Consider the following 25,451-nt stretch of genomic DNA (forward strand, 5'->3'; position numbering starts at 1 on the left):
GCAGCCTAACCAGCAGGCCTGCAGGCAGTCTAACCAGCAGGCCTGCAGGCAGCCTAACCAGCAGACCTGCAGGCAGCCTAACCAGCAGTCCTGCAGGCAGCCTGACCAGCAGTCCTGCAGGCAACGTAACCAGCAGACCTGCAGGCAGCCTAACCAGCAGGCCTGCAGGCAGTCTAACCAGCAGTCCTGCAGGCAGCCTAACCAGCAGTCCTGCAGGCAGCATAACCAGCAGTCCTGCAGGCAGTCTAACCAGCAGTCCTGCAGGCAGCCTAACCAGCAGTCCTGCAGGCAGCATAACCAGCAGTCCTGCAGGCAGTCTAACCAGCAGTCCTGCAGGCAGCATAACCAGCAGTCCTGCAGGCAGTCTAACCAGCAGTCCTGCAGGCAGCATAACCAGCAGTCCTGCAGGCAGCCTAACCAGCAATCATGCAGGCAGCCTAACCAGCAGGCCTGCAGGCAGCCTAACCAGCAGTCATGCAGGCAGTCTAACCAGCAGTCCTGCAGGCAGTCTAACCAGCAGTCCTGCAGGCAGCCTAACCAGCAGGCCTGCAGGCAGCCTAACCAGCAGTCATGCAGGCAGTCTAACCAGCAGTCCTGCAGGCAGTCTAACCAGCAGTCCTGCAGGCAGTCTAACCAGCAGTCCTGCAGGCAGCATAACCAGCAGTCATGCAGGCAGCCTAACCAGCAGGCCTGCAGGCAGTCTAACCAGCAGTCCTGCAGGCAGCCTAACCAGCAGTCCTGCAGGCAACGTAACCAGCAGACCTGCAGGCAGCCTAACCAGCAGTCCTGCAGGCAGTCTAACCAGCAGTCCTGCAGGCAGCCTAACCAGCAGGCCTGCAGGCAACGTAACCAGCAGACCTGCAGGCAGTCTAACCAGCAGGCCTGCAGGCAGTCTAACCAGCAGACCTGCAGGCAGTCTTACCAGCAGTCCTGCAGGCAGCCTAACCAGCAGACCTGCAGGCAGCCTAACCAGCAGGCCTGCAGGCAGCCTAACCAGCAGTCCTGCAGGCAACGTAACCAGCAGACCTGCAGGCAGCCTAACCAGCAGTCCTGCAGGCAGTCTAACCAGCAGTCCTGCAGGCAGCCTAACCAGCAGTCCTGCAGGCAGCCTAACCAGCAGTCCTGCAGGCAACGTAACCAGCAGACCTGCAGGCAGCCTAACCAGCAGGCCTGCAGGCAGTCTAACCAGCAGTCCTGCAGGCAGCATAACCAGCAGTCCTGCAGGCAGCCTAACCAGCAGACCTGCAGGCAGTCTAACCAGCATTCCTGCAGGCAGCCTAACCAGCAGGCCTGCAGGCAGTCTAACCAGCATTCCTGCAGGCAGCATAACCAGCAGGCCTGCAGGCAGTCTAACCAGCAGTCCTGCAGGCAGCCTAACCAGCAGACCTGCAGGCAGCCTAACCAGCAGGCCTGCAGGCAGCCTAACCAGCAGGCCTGCAGGCAGCCTAACCAGCAGGCCTGCAGGCAGCATAACCAGCAGTCCTGCAGGCAGCCTAACCAGCAGTCCTGCAGGCAACGTAACCAGCAGACCTGCAGGCAGCCTAACCAGCAGTCCTGCAGGCAGTGTAACCAGCAGTCCTGCAGGCAGCCTAACCAGCAGGCCTGCAGGCAGTCTAACCAGCAGACCTGCAGGCAGCCTAACCAGCAGTCCTGCAGGCAACGTAACCAGCAGACCTGCAGGCAGCCTAACCAGCAGGCCTGCAGGCAGTCTAACCAGCAGTCCTGCAGGCAGCCTAACCAGCAGTCCTGCAGGCAGCCTAACCAGCAGGCCTGCAGGCAACCAGCAGGCCTGCAGGCAGCATAACCAGCAGTCCTGCAGGCAGCCTAACCAGCAGTCCTGCAGACAGCCTAACCAGCATTCCTGCAGGCAGCCTAACCAGCAGGCCTGCAGGCAACCAGCAGGCCTGCAGGCAGCATAACCAGCAGTCCTGCAGGCAGCCTAACCAGCAGTCCTGCAGACAGCCTAACCAGCATTCCTGCAGGCAGCCTAACCAGCAGGCCTGCAGGCAGCTTAACCAGCAGTCCTGCAGGCAGCCTAACCAGCAGTCCTGCAGATAGCCTAACCAGCAGTCCTGCAGGCAGCTTAACCAGCAGTCCTGCAGGCAACCTAACCAGCAGTCCTGCAGGCAGTCTAACCAGCAGGCCTGCAGGCAGTCTAACCAGCAGTCCTGCAGGCAACCTAACCAGCAGTCCTGCAGGCAGCGTAACCAGCAGACCTGCAGGCAGTCTAACCAGCAGGCCTGCAGGCAGTGTAACCAGCAGTCCTGCAGGCAGCCTAACCAGCAGTCCTGCAGGCAGTCTAACCAGCAGTCCTGCAGGCAGCCTAACCAGCAGTCCTGCAGGCAGTCTAACCAGCAGTCCTGCAGGCAACCTAACCAGCTGTCCTGCAGGCAGTCTAACCAGCAGGCCTGCAGGCAGTCTAACCAGCAGACCTGCAGGCAGCCTAACCAGCAGACCTGCAGGCAGCCTGACCAGCAGTCCTGCAGGCAGCCTAACCAGCAGTCCTGCAGGCAGTGTAACCAGCAGTCCTGCAGGCAGTCTAACCAGCAGGCCTTGGAGGGCCACCAGAGGATGCTCGTGTAAAGGTAAGTTATGAAAAGGAAAACGCTCAGGCACCGTGGACCACATGGCTTCCTTCCGTGCTGTTAAATTTTACAAACCATGGAACAGGACCGCACATAAAGTGGCCACTTGACCTTTCACGTTTACACTGGCTCTGTGAGGTAGTCCCCCCCCCCCCCCCGCCACCCATTGCTCTTTCCCACATCCCAGCAGCTTTTACCTCTTCAAATTACATACTCAATTCTCTGAACTACTGTGCCTGTGTCCACCACCTGTGTCCATCTAAACCCAAAACAGTCACTGTGTGAAGAATCACTTTCTGTGATTCGGGTTGGAAAGTGTGTGTGTGGGTGGTTGTGAGCTGAGAAGCGGCAAGCTTCAACTGCAATGTCCTCCATGATCGGCACTAGCTATCGAGAATAACAGATGAAGAATGGCCGCTTGGGGCGCGTCTTCTTTGATTAAGCCAAGTGCAGGAAAATCTCTCCACAATTTACCCGCCTATATTAAAAGACAGAGTCAGCATCACGGGTCAATGAGTTACTGCTTTATGGAGCTAATGAATCACAGGGAGGCATGAGAAAATCCTCTGCATATGCTTCCCGTCTGGTGGCTGAACAATCCATAATCCCTGTACATCACAGAGGTCTACACAGCAACCAGTAGGAGGTAAACTCAAGCCTGCCCCAGGCATTGGCCTTATTGGCACAGTGATCTTAAACATTTACGTTAATGCACATCCTTGACAAAGCACGGAATCTTTTGAATGCTTTTTAAATCCTATTTCCTTTCAATGAATATGTTTGGCCTGAGGATTACGCAGCAAGAATATATCTCCATCACAGAATGTAAATACACTCTGCTGAATGTGGTTTCACACATATGCACACGGCTTCTCCCAGCAAGACAAGGCAAGTCAGCCAGTGCTTCCATATTAACCAAAACCCTTGATGCATTACTGTTTTGCAACACACTATGACCTGAAGAGGAAGGCTTCAATTTTAACCACAGGCTACTTGGGTCGGAAGGGGTTGCAGGATTGTCACACCAACATTCTTCCCCAAGCAGAGACGTAACATCAGATCAACTAACCATTCGCCGCCATCACTATTTGTGAACCCTTGTTCTTTAAGAGCTGAGGGGTTCTCCAAGACAATGTTCCTCCGTTGGAAAGGTCACTCATCTCGTCCCCTCCTCTCCGAAAGGTGCTGACACCTGCTGGGAGACAATGGTTCCAGCATCTGACTCACAACCTCACCTGTGGCCATCTTCAGAGATGAGTTCAAACTTTGAGTGCTGGCAAATCAATAAACCATGGGTTCTGAATGGTGATATGTTTACTGACCTTCAGATGAGGCATTAAACCCAGGATCTGAATGTAGAGTTTAAAAATAGCCCTAAAAATGGAAAAGAAATAGGACTGACTTACTGATCAGCCCAAGTGCCTTCTTGTGCCAAGTGGCTGTTACTAGACTCCTGAATGACCCTCTGATGGACTGATCATGATCTCTTCACACATCTTCTCTACTGAGTAGTACTACACTGCTATATGTTTCTCCCAATGCCTGTGTCTATGTATTTATATTGTGTATTTTATGTTTGCTCTATGTATTTTCTTTTCATATACGGAATGATCTGTCTGAGCTGCACGCAGAACAATACTTTTCACTGTACGTCGGTACACGTGACAATAAACCAATCCAAATCCAAACCCAAATTCACCCACATCAATCTAATATAATGAGATTAAACGTGGCTAAAACTGAATCACTGTGAGTGGGGATGGACCTGGGGGCTGATGACTCTTCCCCCCCGTATCCCCAAATACTTGCCAGCAGGTTTGTAGCCATCAAGAACTCCAGTCAATCCTTCCCAGGCCCAAATCCGCAGACACTGTTCTGGAGTAAAAGTGAAATGCTGGAAATGTGGACTAAAAACAGCTAAACCTTGGGAATACTCAGCTGACAAAATGTCATCGATATGAAATGTTAATTCATGAATTCTGTCTCTCCACAGTGCTGCCGAGTATTTTCAGCGTTCTCTGTTATCATTGCCGCATCCCACATCAGCCAAACTGAGTTCGTTCAGCAAAGGACCGAGACAGAGTGTGGAGGCTCTATTGTATTTAGTGATAAATTAGATGCATTTTCACAGGTAATGGGGGGAAAGAAGGAGAATGGGGAAGGGCTAAGTCAAGCGGAGGAAAGAGAGAGGAAGATGGGGTGGAGAGAGAGAGAGAAGAAGACCAAGAGGCCGAAGACCGAGAGGGAGAGAAAGACAAGAGGCGGAAGAAGAGGGAGGGCAGGTTTGGAAGGGTAGCATGATGCCAACAGAGTGAGAGAGAATGGAGCCAGGGAGGATGAAGAGGCAGAGGGGAGTGAAGCGGGAGGGGAATGAAGAGAGGGAGGACGTAGAGATAAAAGGGGGAATGGGAGGATGGAGGACAGAGAGGGGGAGAATGGAGAGCAGGTGGTTGGACAGGGGGAGGATGGAGAGGGGGTAGATGGAGAAGTGGGGAGGGGAGTGGGTGAGGACGGAGAGGCAGTGATCGGTGATGTGGAATGTGGGGTGGGGGAGGATGGAGAGGGGTTGGAGGGAGAGGGGATGGATAAAGAGTTTAGAAAGGAGTGGGAGAGGACGGAGAGCATGCCGACAGAGAGAGGGAAGGCCAAGTGGGGTGGATGGAGAGGGGGACGACAGAGAGGGATAGGTGGATGGATGGAGTGGAGGAAGTCTTTGTTGGGGTGGATGAGAAGGGGGTAATTGGAGTGGGGGAGGACAAAGAGGGAGAGTACAGTGAAGGGGAGGGAGAAAAGGGACTAGATGCAGAAGGGAAGGATGCAGTAGGCAGAAACAGAGAGGAACTGGGAGGTTTGGGAGCCGAGAAGAGGTGGACGAGGAGTTCATTCATAGAACATAGAACATTACAGCGCAGTACAGGCCCTTCGGCCCTCGATGTTCACCGTTATCCTTCCTCCGCTTCAACTTGATCGTTCTACGTTATTTAGCCTCTTTCCTTTCCCTTAGACTTATTATACTGTTATCTTTACTCATTTGTTTGGTTGTTGCATTCTCCCTCTCCAATCTATTTCCTGTCCTTTTATTCCTCATTTGTTCTCACTGGGGTTATCTGGAGATCAAAAGAGCACAATCTCACAATCTGGCAGCTCCAGCACAAATCTGCCCAGCTTCAAACAAACCTCGATTTCTTTCCACAGGCAGTTGGCTTGAATCCGATTTCTTTAAAAAATCTATACATGTAAGTGCTATAATTCTCTTTGGCAGCCCCTCAGGATCGAGGATAACTTGCTTCCTCTTCAGTTCTGAGGGAAGCTGATAGGTCCAATACTCGATCAGCATGTGGGGCAGATGGTGCTTGAAGGGTTGTGTAGGGCGTCTGTTTCGAGGTTCGTACACTCCCTCCGATGCCTCGACCTTGCCTCTGTGGTTCCCGATTAAGTGTTATGGGGCAGCATGGTAGCACAGTGGTTAGCACTGTGGCTTCACAATGCCAGGGTCCCAGGGTCGTTTCCTCGCTGGGTCACTGTCTGTGCGGAATCTGAGAGGGGTTGATCATGAAGCGCATCACCTCCATACTCCCAGAACGCCTTGATCCACTGCAATTCGCATACCGCTGCAACCGGTCCACATCAGACACAATTTCCCTGGCCCTACACTCATCCCAAGAGCATCTCGAAAACAAGGGCTCCTCCATTAGACTCCTATTTATTGACTACAGCTCCGCCTTCAACCCCATAATCCCAGCCAAGCTCATATCAAAGCTCCAAAACCTAGGACTTGGCTCCCCACTCTGCAACTGGATCCTCGATTTTCTGACCTACGGACCACAATCAGTAAGAATGAACAACAACACCTCCTCCACAATAGTCCTCAACACCGGCGCCCCGCAAGGCTACGTACTTAGCCCCCTACTCTACTCCCTGTACACACACAACTGCGTGGCAAAACTTGGTTCCAACTCCATCTACAAGTTTGCTGACGATACGAGCATAGTGGGCCGGATCTCGAATAACGACCAGTCCGAATACAGGAGGGAGATAGAGAACCTAGGACTGGTGTAGCGACAACAATCTCTCCCTCAATGCCAGCAAAACTAAAGAGCTGGTAATTGACTTCAGGAAGCAAAGTACTGTACACACCCCTGTCAGCATCAACGGGGCCGAGGTGGAGATGGTTAGCAGTTTCAAATTCCTAGGGGTGCACATCTCCGAAAATCTGTCCTGGTCCACTCACGTCGACGCTACCACCAAGAAAGCACAACAGCGCCTATACTTCCTCAGGAAACTAAGGAAATTCGGCATGTCCACATTGACTCTTACCAACTTTTACAGATGCACCATAGAAAGCATCCTATCTGGCTGCATCACAGCATGGTATGGCAACTGCTCGGCCCAGGACCGCAAGAAACTTCAGAGAATCGTGAAAACCGCCCAGTCCATCACACGAACCTGCCTCCCATCGATTGACTCCATCTACACCTCCCGCTGCCTGGGGAAAGCGGGCAGTATAATCAAAGACCCCTCCCACCCGGCTTACTCACTCTTCCAACTTCTCCCATCGGGCAGGAGATACAGAAGTCTGAAAACACGCACGAACAGACTCAAAAACAGCTTCTTCCCCACTGTCACCAGACTCCTAAATGACCCTCTTGTGGGATGATTTCATTAACACTACACCCTGTATGCTTCGTCCAATGCCAGTGCTTATGTAGTTACATTGTATATGTTGTGTTGCCCTATTATGTATTTTCTTTAATTCCCTTTTCTTCCCATGTACTTAATGATCTGTTGAGCTGCTCGCAGAAAAATACTTTTCACTGTACCTCGGTACACGTGACAATAAACAAATCCAATCCAATCCAATCCAATCTTCTCCCCGTATCTGCGTGGGTAGCTCCAGGTGCTCCGGTTTCCTCCCACAGTCCAAAGACGTGCAGGTTCGGTGGATTGGCCATGATAAATTGCCATTAGTAACCATGATACAGGCCTGGAGCAGCTCAACCTTTCACCTTTTCTCCCAGTCCCTGGCCCTGAGCTTGTGCCAACATTCAAAGATTAAGCCTGGGGTTAAAGAGCTGTGGTAAAAATGTGCAAACCCATCCATACTTAGCCCCCCACAGGAAAATGATTGACTTGCAAAGGTTAGGTGGCGTTACTGGGTTACGGGGATAGGGTGGAGGTGTGGGCTTAAGTGGTGCTCGTTCCCAGGGCCGGTGCAGACTCGATGGGCCGAATGGCCTCCTTCTGCACTGTAAATTCTATGATTCTAATCCATTGAACAGTAAGTAACTCACTCAATGTTAGAACTGCTAAATTGGAGGACTTCCGGGTGCGGCGATGACCAGCTGAGTCGCACGTTTCGGCAGCTCCCTGTGAAACGGACTTTTGGGCTCTTGATAGGAGCCCCAACGGCAATTTTAACGGCTGAAAACACCGTGTGGTAAACCAGAAGGGTGTTCCCCCTGGACACGGATGGAAAAAGGAGAGGAAAGTGGCCGGATTGCAGCGGATCCTTTGGAACAACGGCAAGGAAGGCAAGCAGAAACCAAGATGGCGTCGGAAGGTGGCAGTTTCATATGGGGCCCTGAACAACAAGAGTTTTTGAAACGCTGCGTGGAGGAGATAAAAAAGGAAATGAAGAAAGAGTTGTTGGCCCCGATATTACAGGCGATTGAAGGGCTGAAAGAGGAACAAAAGACCCAGGAGCAGGAGCTTCGGGTCGTGAAGGCGAAAGCAGCAGAAAATGAAAACGGCATACAGGGCCTGGTGGTGAAGTCGGAGATACAGGAGGCACACCAGAAACGATCTGTGGAGAGGTTGGAGGCACTGGAAAATAACGCAAGGAGGAACAACTTGAGGATTCTTGGCCTTCCTGAAGATGTGGAGGGGGCGGACGTCGGGGCATATGTGAGCACGATGCTGCACTCGTTAATGGGAGTGGAGGCCCCGACGGGTCCGTTGGAGGTGGAGGGAGCATACCGAGTTATGGTGCGAGGATCGAGAGCAGGAGAAGCTCCCAGAGCCATAGTGGTGAGATTTCTCCGTTTTAAGGATAGAGAAATGGTCCTTAGATGGGCGAAGAAAACTCGGTGTAGTAAATGGGAGAACGCGGTGATCCGCGTCTATCAAGATTGGAGTGCGGAGGTGGCGAGAAGGAGGGCGAGCTTTAATCGGGCCAAAGCGGTACTTCACAAAAAAAAGATAAAGTTTGGAATGCTGCAACCGGCAAGACTGTGGGTCACATATCAAGGGAGGCACCACTAGTTTGAGATGGCGGATGAAGCGTGGACTTTTATTGTAGAAGAAAAATTGGAATGATTGGACTACGAAAATGAACGTTTGGACAAAGTGGCGGGACGAGTGGGGGGGGGCGAAGAGGGATTGTATGATTAATCCTGCGGTATGGTAACTTTTCTTTCTCCCACAGGTGGTGATGGGGGAGGTGGGGAGGGAGAGGAGATGGGGCGTTGGCCATGGGAGGCGGGGCCGAGAGAGAGGCGCGGGCTTGGTTCCCGCGCTATGATAATTATGGCGGGAATAGAGAAGCAGGAAGGAGGGGGCGCCGCACGGGGCGAGCCGTGATCACGGGGGGAAGCCGAGGTCAGCCAGAGTTTGCTGACTTCTGGGAGCAACATGGGGGAGTAATTACGCTAGCGGGGGGTCTAGCGGGGGGGGGGGGGAGGGGGGAATTACTGGGTTGCTGCTGCTGGGGAAAGGGGGGAGTGGGTACGGGAAAGGATGGGCGGGGGGGCACCGTCTGGGAGAAATACAGCCGCGTGGGAACTGGGCGAGAAGCTGGAAAAAGATGATGGCTAACCGGCAAGGGGGGGGGGGTGGGAAGCCCCCCAACTCGGCTGATCACGTGGAACGTGAGGGGGCTTAACGGGCCGATAAAGAGGGCACGAGTACTCGCACACCTTAAGAAACTTAAAGCAGATGTGGTCATGTTACAGGAAACGCACCTGAAACTGATAGATCAGGTTAGGTTGCGCAAAGGATGGGTAGGGCAGGTGTTCCATTCGGGGCTGGATGCGAAAAACAGGGGGGTGGCTATATTAGTGGGGAAGCGGGTAATGTTCGAGGCAAAGACTATAGTGGCGGATAACGGGGGCAGATACGTGATGGTGAGTGGCAAATTACAGGGAGAGATGGTGGTGTTGGTAAACGTGTATGCCCCGAATTGGGACGATGCCAATTTTATGAGGCGAATGCTAGGACGCATCCCAGACCTAGAGACCGGAAAGCTGATAATGGGGGGAGACTTTAACACGGTGTTGGAACCAAGGCTGGATAGGTCGAAGTCCAGGACTGGTAGGAGGCCGGCAGCAGCCAAGGTGCTTAAGGATTTTATGGAGCAGATGGGAGGGGTGGACCCGTGGAGATTCAGTAGACCTAGGAGTAAGGAGTTCTCGTTTTTCTCCTATGTCCATAAAGTCTATTCACGCATAGACTTTTTTGTGTTGGGTAGGGCATTGATCCCGAGGGTGAGGGGAACGGAATATACGGCTATAGCCATTTCGGATCATGCCCCACACTGGGTAGACTTGGAGATAGGGGAGGAAACAAGAGGGCGTCCACCCTGGAGAATGGACATGGGACTAATGGCGGATGAGGGGGTGTGCTTAAGGGTGAGGGGATGCATTGAAAAGTACTTGGAACTCAATGACAATGGGGAGGTTCAGGTGGGAGTGGTCTGGGAGACGTTGAAGGCGGTGGTTAGGGGGGAGCTGATATCAATAAGGACACATAAAGGGAAGCAGGAGAGTAAGGAACGGGAGCGGTTGTTGCAAGAACGTTTGAGGGTGGACAGACAGTATGCGGAAGCACCGGAGGAGGGACTGTATAGGGAAAGGCAAAGGCTGCATGTGGAATTTGACTTGCTGACCACAGGCACTGCAGAGGCACAATGGAGGAAGGCGCAGGGTGTACAGTATGAATATGGAGAGAAGGCGAGCAGATTGCTGGCACACCAATTGAGGAAAAGGGGAGCAGCGAGGGAAATAGGGGGGGTGAGAGACGAAGATGGAGAGACGGAACGGGGAGCGGAGAGAGTGAATGAAGTGTTTAAGACATTTTATAAAAAATTGTATGAAGCTCAAACCCCGGATGGGAGGGAGAGAATGATGGAGTTTTTGGATCGGCTGGAAATTCCCAAGGTGGAAGAGCAGGAAAGGATGGGATTGGGAGCACAGATCACGGTAGAAGAAGTGGTGAAAGGAATTAGGAACATGCAGACGGGAAAGGCCCCGGGACCGGACGGATTCTCAGTTGAATTTTACAGAAAATATTTGGACTTGCTCGCCCCGCTACTGACGAGGACCTTCAACGAGGCAAAGGAAAGGGGACAACTGCCCCCGACTATGTCAGAAGCAACGATATCGCTTCTTTTAAAGAAGGAAAAGGATCCGCTACAATGCGGGTCCTACAGACCAATCTCCCTCCTCAATGTAGATGCCAAGGTCTTGGCCAAGGTAATGGCAATGAGAATAGAGGAATGTGTCCCGGGGGTGGTTCATGAGGACCAAACTGGGTTTGTGAAGGGGAGACAGCTGAACACGAACATACGGAGGTTGTTAGGGGTAATGATGATGGCCCCACCAGAGGGTGAAACGGAGATAGTAGTGGCGATGGATGCCGAGAAAGCATTTGATAGAGTGGAGTGGGATTATCTGTGGGAGGTGTTGAGGAGATTTGGGTTCGGAGAGGGGTATGTTAGATGGGTGCAGCTGTTGTATAGGGCCCCAGTGGCGAGTGTGGTCACGAATGGACGGGGATCGGCATATTTTCGGCTCCATAGAGGGACAAGGCAGGGATGTCCTCTGTCCCCATTACTGTTTGCACTCGCGATTGAGCCCCTGGCGATAGCGCTGAGAGGTTCCAAGGGATGGAGGGGAATACTTAGGGGAGGAGAAGAACACCGGGTATCTTTATATGCGGATGATCTGCTACTATATGTGGCGGATCCAGCGGAGGGGATGCCAGAAATAATGCGGATACTTGGGGAGTTTGGGGATTTTTCAGGGTATAAATTGAACATGGGGAAGAGTGAGCTGTTTGTGGTGCATCCAGGGTAGCAGAGTAGAGAAATAGAAGACCTACCGTTGAGGAAGGTAACAAGAGACTTTCGTTACCTGGGGATCCAGATAGCTAAGAATTGGGGCACATTGCACAGGCTAAATTTGACGCGGTTGGTGGAACAGATGGAGGAAGATTTCAAGAGATGGGATATGGTAGCATTGTCAATGGCAGGGAGGGTGCAGGCGGTTAAGATGGTGGTCCTCCCGAGATTCCTTTTTGTGTTTCAGTGTCTCCCGGTGGTGATCACGAAGGCTTTTTTCAAAAGGATAGAAAAGAGTATCATGGGTTTTGTTTGGGCCGGGAAGACTCCGAGAGTGAGGAAGGGATTCTTACAGCGTAGTAGGGATAGGGGGGGCTGGCGCTACCGAGCCTAAGTGAGTATTATTGGGCCGCTAATATTTCAATGGTGAGTAAGTGGATGGGAGAGGAGGAAGGAGCGGCGTGGAAGAGATTAGAGAGGGTGTCCTGTAGGGGGACCAGCCTGCAGGCTATGGTGACAGCCCCATTGCCGTTCTCACCAAGGAACTATACCACGAGTCCGGTGGTGGTAGCTACACTGAAGATTTGGGGACAGTGGAGACGACATAGGGGAAAGACCGGAGCACTGGGGGGGTCCCCGATAAGAAACAACCATAGGTTTGCCCCGGGGGGAATGGATGGGGGATATGGAATGTGGCAAATAGCAGGTATAACGCAATTGAAAGATCTATTTGTGGATGGGAAGTTTGCGAGTCTGGGAGCGCTGACCGAGAAATATGGGTTGCCCCAAGGGAATGCATTCAGGTACATGCAATTGAGGGCTTTTGCGAGGCAACAGGTGAGGGAATTCCCGCAGCTCCCGACACAAGAGGTGCAGGACAGAGTCATCTCAAAGAAATGGGTGGGGGACGGTAAGGTGTCGGATATATATAGGGAAATGAGAGACGAAGGGGAGACTATGATGGACGAACTAAAAGGGAAATGGGAAGAAGAGCTAGGGGAGGAGATTGAGGAGGGGATGTGGGCAGATGCCCTAAACAGGGTAAACTCGTCGTCCTCGTGCGCCAGGCTAAGCCTGATTCAGTTTAAGGTATTACACAGGGCACATATGACTGGAACACGGCTCAGTAAATTTTTTGGGGTGGAGGATAGGTGTGCGAGGTGCTCGAGAAGCCCAGCGAATCATACCCATATGTTTTGGTCATGCCCGGCACTACAGGGGTTTTGGATGGGGGTGACAAAGGTGCTTTCGAAAGTAGTAGGAGTCCGGGTCGAACCAAGCTGGGGGTTGGCTATATTTGGGGTTGCACAAGAGCCGGGAGTGCAGGAGGCGAAAGAGGCCGATGTTTTGGCCTTTGCGTCCCTAGTAGCCCGGCGCAGAATATTGCTAATGTGGAAAGAAGCCAAGCCCCCGGGGGTGGAGACCTGGATAAATGATATGGCGGGGTTCATAAAGTTAGAGCGGATTAAGTTCGTCCTAAGGGGGTCGGCTCAAGGGTTTACTAGGCGGTGGCAACCGTTCGTCGAATATCTTGCGGAAAGATAGATAGGGGAGAACAAAGAAGGCAGCAGCAGCGGCCCAGGGCTTTGGGGGGGGGGGGATGGGGGGGGGTGTGGCTTGAGACAAGGCAGTTGCCAATTAGGGCGAGTTTTTATTTTTTGTTATTTAATATTTATTTATTTGTTGTTGTTTTTGTTTAAATTTAAAAAGGTCATTATTATCTGTATTGTTACAATGTTGTGTAAAGGATGCACAATGTACTGTGTTGGTTGACCAAAAATTTTCAATAAAATATTATTTAAAAAAAAAAGAACTGCTAAATTGCTCTTAGTGTCCAAAAAGGTTAGATGGGGTCATTGGGTTAAGGGGATAGGGTGGAAGTGAGGGCTTAAGTGGGTCGGTGCAGACTCGATGGGCCGAATAGCCTCCTTCTGCACTGTATGTTCTATGTTCCGTGTTCCAAATTAGCCTTTCCAATTTACTGGTATCTGGCGGCATTGATGATTTTTGCAAGTCAATCATTTTCCTGTGCGTACGCCCTTATGGATGGGTTTGCACATTTTTACCACAGCTCTTTAACCCCAGGCTTAATCTTTGAATGTTGGCACAAGCTCAGGGCCAGGGACTGGGAGAAAAGGTGAAAGGTTGAGCTGCTCCAGGCCTGTATCATGGCAACACTAACATCCGTGGCAGCAGTGATGCCTGGAGCCAAGTACCCTTCCAGAGGTTTTAGCACATACCCCGGGTTGACATTCCCATTACTGAGGGAGTGCTGCACGGTTGGAGGCGCTCGGCGGAATTCTCCCATTTTGATGCCACTGTAGTCCCTGTGCCGTGGTGACCAGAGGGGCCAGCAAGCCGGGATAAGATGAGGGGGGAGCTGTGGGGGCACAGGCTCAAATACAGGAGGGAATGCACACCATTTCCCGCTTTAACTGCTTCATGCAGACCCCACCCCGCCTCCACCAGCTTCCTAAACAAGCGCGTATCAAAATGTTTCAGCTCCACATTCCGTCCTTTCGGAACTTATGAAAATGAAACAACCACATCCCCGACCGCAGCCACGTAAATCCGTGCCACAATTCCGTCTCTATGAAATGGGAAAATGGCGCATGGCTATGGGGGAAGGCCAGGAGGAATAGCGTTGTCAAAGAGCCTGAAGACGCACGGTGGCCTTCTTCCGCACGGTGCGTACATATGGTTCCATGGGCAAACGCACACAATATCCCAATCCGTATAAGCTGGAATGAAGCACGTTTACACCCTCTTTCCACCGCACACCCTCTCAGACAGACACAGGCCACAATGCAACAAACTCCTTCCTCTGGCCTGAGAAACACTTGACACAGCTAATCCGCATTCTAACATTCTTCAGTCGTGGATGGGTCTGTTGTTCAGAGGCTGGAAGAGTGACAAGCACCAGGCGACTGGCTCGCAGTTAGAATTCCTTTCCGAACTAGGCCGGCAATCGTGCTGGGGCAGCTCTTTGCGGTTCTTAAGGCCCGTGAACAACAGCCGGGCAGTGATCAGTTCAATCTTCACGGATTTTGGTTCCAGAATCCCACGTGACACCAGCGTAAGTGAAAGAGATTCATTCATTAGGCTCTGGTAGATATCTTTTTTTTAACTCTCTGACAAACAACCACCACCGAAGATGAGCTGGCAGCCTTCCCTGACATGAATTTGTAAAAATAAAAGAAAGCACACACGCACGTACACACACACACACTTTGAAAGTGAATCCAGCCTCGTAAAGCTCAGAACCAGCCAAGCATCCAAGAATCTATTGAAAGTTAACACTCCATTTGGGTATCACAGAGAGGATCTGAGGGCATCCAAATTGGGCAAAAACAGATAACACTGGGGAATCACAGCAGGTCTGACAGCATATGGGGAGAGAGAAGGGAGCTAACATTTCGAGTCTGCTGACATTTGCTGCTCCCAATGTGGTCTACTAGACACTGGAGAGGCTAAACGCAGACTGGATGACCGCTTTGCAGAACACCTTCGATCCGTCCGCAAACAGGAGCCAGACCTTTCTGTCTGTTATAACCTGCCTGCTTACCACTGGCTGGGGGACTAATGGCAATCCCACAATCCTTAGGGTGTATGAGCTTCCCCAATGAGTGGGGGGGGGGGGGTTGAAATCATTAGCAGTTCCCTGCATAAATAAAGCTTGCAGTCTGGAACCGGCTAGAGGAGAGTGAGCAGCAGGGGAGTTACTGCTGGTGTTGTATATATGTTATTGTAAATAAATGTCATTTCTTTCTATCTACAACGCGTGCTGGATTCTTCGTGGCCCTCACAAAATTGGCGACGAGGACGGGATGGAGACACAGGACGCCTCAAGGGGGAGTCCTCGGGCCCATGGGCCGTGGATGTACAACCGTTACGCCGTTCATCACGGAGGCGCCGTTCTCCGTCTCGTTACATGCCACCCGATCCAGCAACCCGTGCAAATGGTGTCCGGCCTGCGGCAAAACGAGTCCGACGCCCTCCTTCGCCAGGGTCTTTGGTGGATTCCTTGGATGTTGGAGGGGGAGGGATGTTATAACCTGCCTGCTTACCACTGGCTGGGGACTAATGGCAATCCCACACTTCTTAGGGAGTATGAGCTTCCTCAATGAGGGGGGCGGAAAAAATCATTAGCAGGTCCCTGCATAAATAAAGCTCGCCAGTATGGAACCAGCTAGAGAGGAGTGAGCAGCAAGGGAGTTACTGCTGCTGTTGTATACATATGTTATTGTAAATAAATGTTATTTCTTTCAATTCTACAACTCATGCTGGGTTCTTTGTGGCCCTCACAAAACTGTCCCTTGCCGTTTCAACTCCCCGTCCTACTCTCACGTCCACATGTCCGTCCTCGGCCTGCTGCAATGTTCCAGTGAAGCCCAGCGCAAACTGGAGGAACAGCACCTCATCTTCTGGTTAGGCACGTTACAGCCTTCCAGTCTTAACATTGAGTTCAACAACTTCAGACTGTGAGCTCTCTCTCCTCCACTTTGACCCCGTTTTTATTTCTATCAATTTATTTTCATTTTTTCCATTGATCTGATTTTCCCTCAACATTTTCCCCCGTCCCGCCACCCCACGTGGGCCATCTGTTCCCTGTTCCTAGTTGCTCTTTGACCCACTGCTCACCTTTGTTCTGCCATTCACACACTCTAATCTCGATCAGTACCCTTCTTTGCCGTAATCACCCCCATTTACATTCCTTTCTTCTTTCTGTAGGAAGTCTTACAACACCAGGTTAAAGCTCAACAGGTTTGTTTCGAATCACTAGCTTTCGGAGCACTGCTCCTTCCTCAGGTGAATGAAGAGGTAGGTTCCAGAAACATATATATAGACAAAGTCAAAGATGCAGATGCAAGACGATACTTTGAATGCGAGTCCTTGCAGGTAATTAAGTCTTTACAGGTCCAGATGGGGCAGGTTAAAGAGGCGTGAATTGTCTCAAGCTGGGATGGTTCGGAGGATTTCGCAAGCCCGGGCCAGATGGTGGGGGGTGAATGGAATGCGACATGAATCCAAAGTCCCGGTTGAGGCTGTACTTATGTGTGCGGAACTCCCCGGGTTCAATTCCCGTACCGGCCTCCCCAAACAGTTGCCAGAATGTGGCGACTAGGGGCTTTTCACAGGAACTTCATTGAAGCCTACTTGTGACAATAAGCGATTATTATTATTATTTTCTGTTTTTGTTTCAGATTCCAGCATCCTCAGTCATTTGCTTTTATCCAAATTGGACAGTCTGTAATATACTAGAATTAAAAGTGGATGAGCCAAGGGATGGCATGAGCAGGTATTCATTCAGCACTGGTCACATGGAACTCCCTCACAGTGGAATTGGGCGCCGACCTTTCACCTCTGTTCTAACCCGGTCCAGGATGAAAGTCTGTTGGTTGTCCGACCGTGAAGTCCACCTGGCTGCAGGTATTGAAAAAGCGTGAGGGGTCTCGACAGAGTAGACAGTGCAACAGTCATGTCATGCCTGCAAGGTTGTCATATTCTTAACTATCAAGGTACTGGCTCCAGCCAATGTGGACTTTGGAAAATTGACATTGGAAAGTGGTTAAAATGCTGCCCAAGGTGACCATCGAGGGTCTGGTGGCTACTGTTCGTAATTTCTGCACAGACAACAAATTAACTCATATATGAATCTGCTTCTGGAAAATTCTCAAATGCAACTGGGTTCCCCACATGAAACTTGACCAGCTCAATGAAAGAGATTTAACAGACAATAAGCACCAAACTTGCTGGGGTGCTGAAGAGGAAATATCAAATAAAGCCTTTCAGTGAGCTAATCGTAGCTGGTACGTTGATCGGTTATCAATCAGTCCTTATTCTGTGTCAATCACCCCAATGTGCAGGGTGGCAAGGTGGCAAAGTGGTTAGAACTGCTGCATCACAGCGCCAGGGGTCCGTGTTCAATTCCGACCTTGGGTCACTGTCTGTGTGGAGTCTGCGCGTTCTGCCTGTGTCCACGTGGGTTTCCTCCGGGTGCTCCGGCATCCTCCCACAATCCAAAGCTGTGAAGGTTAGACTGACTGGCCATGCTAAAAAATTGCCCCTTTGTGTCAAACGATGAGCACTTTAGGTGGATTGGCCTTGTTAAGTTGCCATTTAGTGTACAGGGATGTGTAAATTATCTGGGGTTACAGGGATAGGGCGGGGAAGTGGGCGTGGTTGGGGTACTCTTTCAGAGGGTTGGTGCAGGCTCGATGGGCCAAATGGCTTCCCTTCTGCACTGTAGGAACTCTATGGACAGTCACTCAAGGCCGGAATTGAACCCGGGTCCCTGGTGCTGTAAGGCAGCAGTGCTAACTGCTGTGCCATTGTGTGGCCACAGGTGGCCGGGTCAAATGGCCTCCTTCTGTGCTGTAAGCACTCTATGATTCTATGGGTAATCTCAATTTGTGGATGTGGGGTCCATGTCCCGGAACTGCCAGGTAATGGCCATCTCACACCAAGAGGACTCAAGATCGCTGGTGTGGGTAATGCATACCAAAGGAGGAGGAGGCGTTATGAAGGCACAGCGGGGTAAGAATAGAGAGATTTAATATGCGGTGTGTGGGACCTTGCTGTATTATAGAACTGGCTGCCAGCACCGCATTTGCTTTAGACGAACAGTGAGTACACTTCAAATCGCACTGTTGCTTCACAGCGCCAGGGTCCCAGGTTCGATTCTCGGCTTGGGTCACTGTCCGTGCGGAGTCTGCATGTTTTTTCCGTGTCTGCGTGGGTTTCCTCCGGGTGTTCCGGTTTCCTCCCACAAGTCCCGAAAGACGTGCTTGTTAGGTGAATTGGACATTCTGAATTCTCCCTCAGGGCTCGGGGCTTTCCACAGTAACCTCATTGCAGTGTTAATGTAAGCCTACTTGTGACACTAACAAAGATTATTATTATCAATAAAAGCACTTCACTGACTGTAAAGCACTTCACAAAATCCTGACATCATGGAAGGTGCAATATAAATGTACTTTTTTAAAAATGTGCTGTACTTGACCTGGGAGTGCTTGGTGCTAATATTTTACTTTATGAAGCAATGTATAGATAAATAGCAGTGGAACATCATAATTGCACCAGTATCCTCTTCAATTTAGCAGCTTGTGATTTCATTCTATCCCTGCAGTTTGCAGCACACGCACTGAAATGTTTCCATTAAATTCCTGCCCGTGTTATTTTGACCTGTCTGCCCTGTGTTAACACAGTCATTAACCCATTTATTTTAAAAGGTTCAAGTATTTGTTCAAATAGTACAAACACAAATTTAACATGAATACATTAGCCAGACTGCTAAAAATAGAAAAGAAAATGAAGCCCCCTTGAGTATAGAATTCAATCAAGAAGTTTGAGCGAGCCCTCGTTTCTGCATCTGTAGGTCTCGAGTGTCTCAGTGACTACAGGAAGTATTACAGTGATGTTACTAAGCTAGTGACACTTCGGAGGCATGTGTTCAATCCCACCACAGCAGCTGGTAGAGTTTAAATTTAATGAATTGAAAACTAGTCTCAACAATGGTAACCATGAAACTACTATTTATTGTTGTAAAAATCCAGATGTTTCACTAATGTCTTTTAGGGAAGGAAATCTGCCGTCCTTACCTGGTCTGACCTACATGTGACTCCAGACCCTCAGCAATTGGGTAGCACAGTGGCACAGTGGTTAGCACTGCTGACTCACGCGCCGAGGTCCCAGGTTCGATCCCGGCTCTGGGTCACTGTCCGTGTGGAGTTTGCACATTCTACCCGTGTTTGCGTGGGTTTCACCCCCACAGCCCAAAAGATGTGCAGAGTAGGTGGATTGGCCACACTAAAATTGCCCCTTGATGAATTGGGTACTTTAAATTTATTTGAAAAACTACCCTTTGAAATGGCCAAGCAAGCCACTCCGTACAAGGGTAATTAGGGAAGGGCAACAAAATGCCAGCGACACCCACATTGTATAAAATAAACTAAAGCAATGAACACTAACACTACGCCCATTTTTAAAATAATTGACAAAAGAAAATCTGGATGGACCGTCTGAAAGGATGGTTAATGCCAATTCAGTGGTATCTTTCAAAAGAGGATTAGATATATACCCAAAATGGACTTGTACAGGCTGGTTATAATGGTGCACTTTCACAGAATTCAGTGGAAACACAACTGGATTTATTAAGAAGAATTGTATAGCAGCCAGCCGCACTGCGGCTGCTCATTCCCTACATGTCTCCTGCCATGTGGCGATTGCGACTTTAGACACGTTCATGCTACGCACTGTTGCAATATAAAACTCAACTAAACTTGGAAGCCAGTCGTTGGGCTCCAAACCCGTCGCAACCTCCACATGACTTTTGGCAAGACATGCTGGCAGGGTGCATTCGTCCAATTGTAGGATCACACAGAACCAAGGAAAACCATTTGGCCCATTGTGACATTGCAAGCTCTTTGAACAAGTGTGGTGATTGTCCCTTCAAGGGCAACACAGCAGAGTAAGGATCTATCTCGCTCTGCCTCAAAAATACTCAAACACTCTGCTTCCAATGCCTTTGGAGAAAGAGAGTTCTAGAGACTCTCGATCTTTTGAGAGAAAAGAATTCTCCTTACATCTGTCTTATATTGGCGACCACTTATTTTTAGTCAGTGACCCCTGGTGCTAGGTTCTCTGACAAGAGGAAACATACTCGCCACATGTACCCTGTCAATACCCCTCAGAATCTTAAAGGTTTTGATCAAGATGCCTCTTACTCTTCTAAGCTCCAGTGGATACAAACCTAACCTCTCCAACCTTTCCTCACAAGACCACTTACCCATTCCTGGCATTAGTCTAGTCTTCCTTCACACTTTTGTTTGCAAAAAGAACCTGCACATGCCCCATCACAAAAAGTCTCGCTCTCTCTCTCAAGAGGATTATGGACTATCTATAGCTATGGGACTGGTTTAGCACAGTGGGCTAAACAGCTGGTTTCTGATGTAGAACAAGGCCAGCAGCGCGGGTTCAATTCCCCTCACCGGCCTCACCAAACAGGCACCGGAATGTGGCGACTAGGGGCTTTTCACAGTAACTTCATTGAAGCCTACTTGTGACAATAAGCAATTATTATTAATATCTGCTTTCAAGGGTCCAATCCAGTTGTCATTGGACAGATGGGGGACAAAAAATACTTTTTTGTGTGAAGAAAATTTTTCTAGCTTAACAGTCCTAAATTTGCCAGCTTTGCCCTGTGCCCCCTTGGCTGGCTATGCATCATGGCTTAACTTGAAGTGATCTTCCCAATTTACTTCTGCGATGCTGCAAAAATCTTATGATTTTATAAGGTCCTCTTCCAATTGCTCCCAGTTATGAATGAAGAGACTGAGTTTATCCATTTCTCGCAGCTTATTTGTGTGACAATGACGAAGATCTGTTCGAAAGTGAATATGTTACAGTAACAGAAACTATAGGGTTAAGAATCGGCATTCTCTGGCCAAATACTCCAGGGTGAATCCTGTAGCGACCATGGGAAGGTCACGAGTGGAATGCGCCTGGTGAGGATTGAATAGTTAGGATTGGAATATGACATCAGTCTCTTGGAATTTTCAATTGAGTGACTTTGGGGGGGGGGGGTCAGGGAAACATTTTCCCAAGAGCTTCCCTTCTCATGCAAGTGCACGGTAATGGGTTTCAGCGAACCAGTGACCAGTGTCTTAGGATAAGGGGTCGATCGTTTAGGACAGAGAGGAGGAGAAACCTCCTCACTCAGAGGATTGTGAATCTGTTTTAACTCTCTAACCCGGAGGCTTGTGGCTGCTCCATCATCGAGTATAATTAATTGGGATAGACAGATTTTTAACCTCGCAGGGAATCAAGGAATATGAGGAGTAGCCAGGAAAGTGGAGTTGAGGCACAAGATTGGCCAACAAACTAACCAAAATACAAAGGGTCCATGCTTAGGCTGCAGGCCTTCATCAAACGTTGGAGAGATGGTGAACCTTCCATCAATTTTTATCTACTGCTCCCGCCTCCCCCCCACATAAAGGGCTGTTTGGAAGATTCTCACTCTAACAGCGTCCCCCAGCAGGAGGTCTTGTGATGCAGTGGGTAGCATCCCTGCCTCTGAGCTAGAAGCTCCAGGATCGAGTCCCATCCCAGGACTTGATGGCCAGGGAAGGGGCGTTCATAACACGGTCAAAGAGATGGATTATCAACCTGAAAATCCTCCCAACGTACGCCAATGGCAGGTGGTAAGAGCAGGAGAGACTCCTGGTCGGCCATGTTTGAAGTGGAGTGGTGCCCCTCAAGCTATAAGCCTCTGACGACAGGCTTATGTCCTGTTCTAAGCCAAATCTCACAATGGAAACAGAGCAGTCTGCCTTGAGCACCACTAGGTGCTGGAAGAGGGGCAACTAAATTGAACCCAGTTATCACAACAGAAAATGTAGCCTTCTTAACCCCACCCCCACCCCCAACAGCAATGAAACCTGGAACTCTCTCCTCCAAAATGCAGTGAAAGCTGGGAGACAACTTAAGTTTTCAAGGCCAAAATAAATACATTTCTCTTGGGCAAATGGGAGTCTGGTACAAAGCTGCCATGATCTGACTGAATGGTGGAGGAGGAGAGCTGAATGACCTAACCCCTGTTCCTAATATTCCTCTTCCGCTCCGCATCCTCCGGTTTTGTGGATGCTGGCTGGCCTGCTGTGTACTTCTAGAATTTTCTCTTCTTTAAAAAACATTACAGATCTCAGCATTTCCCTTGAGTGAGTTTTGAGAGAGTTTCTGAAATTTGCAGTTGTGTTAATGCCTTATTGATCTTACAATATTGCAACTCAGCAAGATGGGAGCGAGATAGAGAGAAAGTGGAGTGGGGAGGTGGGGGGACGGGACGGTGAGAGAAAGAGATAAACAGAGGAAGTGCTAATACTGCAACTCGCCAAGGAGCGGGATGGGGCAGGATTCCAACTCCTTCAATGTTCATCGACTCTGCGAGTTAACAGAGTTAAAATAGGGCCCTGGGGAGTAATACAAGAGAGCGGAAATGTGCAACACACCAGGATGGCAGAGAGAGAGAGAGAAGTAGACAGCAAAGAAAGAGTGATAATGTGCAACTCACCAAGATGGAAGAGAGAAACAATACCATTAGATTTTAGCTTGGTGCATCTTCCATCTTCAAACAGCAAAGAGAGATAGTGAATCAGAGAGGTTTAGGATAGGAATTCCAGAGCTTAGGACCCAACTAGCTGCAGACACAGCCACCAATGGTGGGGTGATGAAAACTGAGGATTCCCAAGATGTCAGAATTGAAGGAGGTTTACTGGGTTATGGAAATAGGGGGATCAAGTACACTAAGTTGGCAGCGCTGGCACAAACCGCACCACACCATATTTACCTTGCCTTATCCAATTCGGCATTCATCAGCCAGGATTTTAAGGAGCTTGCAGGAGTGGGTTGGGAGGGGGAGAGAGCTGACAAAATCGTGAAGGAGGGGAGGAGATGGACTGTGTGTTGCCTTACCAGTGTTGTGGCAATCTGCCATCCAGAGGCCATTCGTATCAACAGTAGGTAGGCCCATCAATGTGTCTCCTGCAGGCTCGGGGGGGGGGGGGGGGGTGGGGGCTCCTAATTGGGTATTGTGTGGTTCGAACACAACTATATCGCATTCAAACTTAATAAACTTACTGCAAATATCTAAGATATTATGGTCGCTATTTCCCAAAGGCTCCTTTACAGAAAGGTTATCAATTAGCACTTTTTTCATGACACAACACGAAATCCAAAATACCGAAGCCCCTTGGATATTCAGTTCCCAATCTTGGCCACCCTGTAGCCACATCTCCATACTGGCAATTAAATTGTAAACATTTACCTCAATTTGTGCACTCAAGTCACCAACCTTTGTGTAAATGCTACATGCTTTTAATTCTGATTTTTAAACATTATTTTCTGATCCTAGGATCTGATCCTTTTGGATGCTTTCCTATGCTTCGTCTGCCTTCTATCTTTGCTTTCTACTTTTCCACATCCTTTTACCAGTTTTGCTTCTCTCGAATCAGAGTTCCCTCACAGGTGCCGCCCCCCCCCCCCTGTCTTCACTATACAGGGGCGAGGAGACAGGAAGTATTCAGAATAAACAAGGCTCCAAAATAATTCATTTGGTTTAATAGAGGCCATGGTAAATGCTCTACACCAAACCCAGAGGGTGGGGGAGATAAAAAGGAATCCCATGTTATAATCCCTGAACCAACACCTAAAAGAAACTGATTGTCTACTATTTATCTCATTGAAGTTTGTGGGATCTTACTGTGTTCACAATTAGCTGCCACATCTCCTGCATCACAATACTGATTACAGTTTAAACAATACTTCATTGTCTGTAAAGTGGTTTGACACGGGGCTGGCGTGCTTATACGCTGCTCCGCCATCTTTGACTTAAGTCAGAAATTGTTGCAATCAGGAGACAGAAATTCCTTTCCGAGATGGATCACCTCTGTCTTAAAGGGGAAGTCCTGTCCTGATGGAGTTGCAGATGGTGGGGGACTGCACAACAAGTGTCACCCTGCAGCCATTCATATCTGCCCATACAAATTCAATGCAACTCTTCCAATTATAAAACTGGCTCTTAACTTGACCGCACCGTTCATCCCTGCGGAGACACTCTCTGGCTTGGGCAGAATGCCATTTCTGGAGTCACAGTCTTTGAGGGAACTGCACCTGAAAACTCTGGAAACTACAAACTGAGCCACCTTTTTTTTTAATATTTAAAGTACCCAATTCATTTTTTCCAATTAAGGGGCAATTTAGCGTGGCCAATCCACCTACCCTGCACATCTTTGGGTTGTGGGAGTGAAACCCACACAGACACGGGGAGAATGTGCAAACTCCACACGGACAGTGACCCAGGGCCAGGATCGAACCTGGGACCTCGCCGCCGTGAGGCACAACAGAGCCATCTTGAGAACCGATCAAGTAAACCATCGACGTAACCTCAGTTGCCACCAGCGCTCTGACAATGTTAGCTCGGACGGCATTCAAGCACAATTCAAGCACCTCTCCAGAATATCAGCACTGTGAGCAACTCCTAGCCGATGGTAGCACCAAGCGTACAACAGAGGCAAGTAATCCCCTTTCCCTCTACTTACCCAGGCCGATCTGAGGGTGACAGAATGCCGTGGCTCCGTGACCTTTTTCCCTGCTGCAGCTTCCTTCCTTTCCGACGTTTTTCTTTGTGGATTCTTGTTCTGGGTTTCAAACTGGGAGGAGCCGGGCAGGGGGAGAGGAGGGCAGAGTCAGGGCAGCTAATTACCCCAATTTGTGCCCTGCGATCTTGATCTTCCCTGCACGGATTAGTCTGGATAGGCTTTCAACGGGAGAACACTGGCACAGGAGTACGCGGTTCAAAAGTAGAGAGACAGATGGAAGATGTTGGTCGTTATGAGACTTCACTGCGTGAATGATCGGAAATCCGACGGTGAATGGTGGAGGGGTGGGGGTGGGGGGGTAACCTCACCGACCAATGTGTGACTACAGCAGGTCTTTTTCTTCTCTCATCCCCAGGAGTTAAGCTGCTCCTGAATGCTGGAGTGTTACAGCGTGACAGCGTTGCTGGACTGCCTTGCTCAGCTCGCTTCTCTGCAGTTAATGAATGTGCTTTGCATTTTAAGTCAGCCCAGCTGCAGTTTGTTTAGCTGCCTCCTGAGTAAGCTGTAAACAAGGGAGCCAAGCCAACTGAGGTCAACGCCAAGAAACAGAGAGGCAGCGAGGCAAGAGGCGGAGAGGGTACAATATGCACCGACTGAGGCAGACACATAGGGAAAGTGATGGACCCGGGCACGGGGATGTACATGGAGACAAAG

The 25,451-nt window shown here is 49.9% G+C and overlaps 1 protein-coding gene across 4 annotated transcripts in view; it reads right to left on the reverse strand.

Annotated features, from left to right (window-relative positions):
• daam2 (dishevelled associated activator of morphogenesis 2) overlaps window positions 1–25,451 on the reverse strand; it is a 458,630-nt gene that overhangs the window by 331,779 nt on the left and 101,400 nt on the right. The window contains exon 1 of one of the 4 annotated variants that reach the window (XM_072500173.1): window positions 24,738–25,203. The exons of the other annotated variants lie outside the window; for them this stretch is intronic. The gene's annotated coding sequence lies outside the window, so the exon portion shown is untranslated. Of the gene's footprint in view, window positions 1–24,737; window positions 25,204–25,451 lie in introns of those variants that run through there. 4 annotated transcript variants of the gene reach the window in all.

The sequence above is a fragment of the Scyliorhinus torazame genome, chromosome 4 (genome assembly GCF_047496885.1).
Source record: "Scyliorhinus torazame isolate Kashiwa2021f chromosome 4, sScyTor2.1, whole genome shotgun sequence".
Lineage (NCBI taxonomy): Eukaryota > Metazoa > Chordata > Chondrichthyes > Carcharhiniformes > Scyliorhinidae > Scyliorhinus > Scyliorhinus torazame.